The sequence below is a fragment of the Myotis brandtii genome, unplaced genomic scaffold (genome assembly GCF_000412655.1).
Source record: "Myotis brandtii unplaced genomic scaffold, ASM41265v1 scaffold314, whole genome shotgun sequence".
Taxonomy (NCBI): domain Eukaryota; kingdom Metazoa; phylum Chordata; class Mammalia; order Chiroptera; family Vespertilionidae; genus Myotis; species Myotis brandtii.
The window spans coordinates 2757392-2759455 of record NW_005362033.1 but is presented as its reverse complement, the minus strand read 5'-3'; the positions used below and the strand labels follow the sequence as shown (position 1 = coordinate 2759455).

The following is a 2064-nucleotide window of genomic DNA, read 5'->3' as shown; positions in this document are numbered from 1 at the left end:
CCCCCCCCCCCCCCCCCCCCCCCCACACACACACATAGAGCACAAAATCATTTCTAGCCTATGATTCCTGAATGCTTAATGTGTTCCCCTCTGAAACGTAAGGATTTAAGTTGCACGTTGAGTTAGTTTCTTGCTGATAGCTCTCTGAGAATCACACAGAAAGAAGAAGGGGAAAAGCCAGTCTGAACTTCAGAGGCGAGTCTGGCCTGGAGCCTGAGGGCCCCTCGCTTGCCATGGCTGTGGGTGGTAGAATGTTCTAGGTGGCATGGGGAACTTGGGTAACAATCAGGAAGCATTTCGAAGCAGATGGTTCTGATAAGCTGGCCCAAGAGATCTCAAGGGTCAGGCATCTTGGTCTCCACGGCTCTAGTAATTTGTTGCCATTTCCCTTTTGATCTAAGTAATTATTTTTATACCTAATTTTGAATTCAGAGAGCTCCAAAATTGTATGAGCACTCTTATAAAACCTGGGGTCCAAGTCCGCACCACTGGGGTGTCCTACAAGCCCAGTGGCAATGAGAGCTGCAGCAGGGACAAAAGGAAGGAATTGTGTGCAGGTAAACCGCGACCTGTGCTACCTCCACACTCACCTCGGGCTCGGCTACACTGGTCACTGCCGTAAGTTGCAATCTTACTGGATAACAGTGTGAAAAGCAACCAAGTAGCTCTTCATGGCAGAGCTCTTAGCAGACAGGAGTGTGCAGAGCCCAGTGACCTGCAGCCCATGCACCCTGCCTTTCCAATCACAGACCACAGCCAGGAGCTGTCCTGGCTCGCTGAGTGCTGGCCTTCGCCTGCCAGGGATGTTATCACAACAGTGGCCCCAGGCCCCACGGCAAACGCTGCCGCCTTCGGTGGCTCTCCTCTTTGCCTTGAAGCATGAAAGAGGCATAATGCATGGGACCTGCTCTCCCTGAGGAACACCCATCCTCTGGGGAGTTGGGGACACAGAGACTTAACTTACTTGGGTGTTCCTCCAGGGAATGGCACCATGGCACGGACACGAGGTGTAGTGGTGGGCTCGGCAAGAGACAGAGCTCCCCCCAACCTTGCTTAAGCAAAAGAGCAAACTCATTGGCCTGACTAACTGGAAAGTCTAGGAGTGAATTCAAGCTGGCTTTAAGCCAGCTAGATCTAGAGGTTCAAATACCACTGGGAGTCTTTTTCATAACCTCTCAGCTCTGCCTCCCTAAGTTCGCTTCATTCAAGCACAGATGTTCTTGGGATGGGAAAGCCTTTCCCATGAGCATTCCAGGATTAGAGGTCTTCAGGACTGAAGATCTTGGAAGAAGGGTGACACTCCGCAGAAAAGAACCCCAAAGTGACACACTGTCCAGCCTACTGCCCAGGGAGTGGTACCTGGGTGATTGGCACCCTGCTAGATATGAGGAGAGCAGTTCACAAAAGCAAAAAAAAAAAAAAATGCAAGACAAAAAAGTAACATGCTAGTCGCTCACTAGTGCCTTGGATTATTAAGCCTTTTACATCATCTTATCTTCTACAATTACACTGTAAATTCATTAATAGAAGGATATACAAAAACTAGAGGCCCGGTGCACAAAATTCGTGCATGGTAGGGTCCCTAGGCCTGGCCAGTGATCAGGACCGATCAGGGCCTTCCTTCATTCCGCACCGCCCCCTGGTGGTCAGTGCACATCATAGCGAGTGGTCGAACTCCCAAAGGGACACTTTGCATATTAGCCCTTTATATATATACTAGAGGCCCGGTGCACAAAAATTTGTGCACTCAGGGGGGAGGGGGGATCCCTCAGCCCGGCCTGTGCCCTCTCGCAGTCTGGGACCCCTCAGGGGATGACCACCTGCTGGCTTAGGCCCACTCCCCAGGGGATTGGGCCTAAGATGGCAATCAGACATCCCTCTGGCAGCCCGGCAGCCCTCGGGGGATGTCCACTTGCCAGCGGGGAGCAGGCCTAAACTGCAGTCGGACATCCTTAGCACTGCTGAGGAGGCAGGAGAGGCTCCCACCACCACCGCTGTACTGGCAGCCATCAGCCTGGCTTGTGGCTGAGCAGAGCTCCTCCCATGTGAGAGCGCCCTGACCAC

The 2064-nt window shown here is 52.4% G+C and overlaps 1 protein-coding gene and 1 long non-coding RNA gene across 3 annotated transcripts in view; one reads left to right on the top strand and one right to left on the bottom strand.

The window, feature by feature from the left end:
* The window catches only part of SPECC1 (sperm antigen with calponin homology and coiled-coil domains 1), a 229979-nt gene that overhangs the window by 207025 nt on the left and 20890 nt on the right, over nt 1-2064 (bottom strand). The window lies entirely within an intron of this gene.
* Nucleotides 234-2064, top strand: part of LOC106726771 — a 12037-nt gene continuing 10206 nt past the window's right edge. Inside the window, exon 1 of the long non-coding RNA XR_001362872.1 lies at nt 234-246. This is a non-coding gene — a long non-coding RNA (uncharacterized LOC106726771). The remainder of the gene's footprint in view (nt 247-2064) is intronic.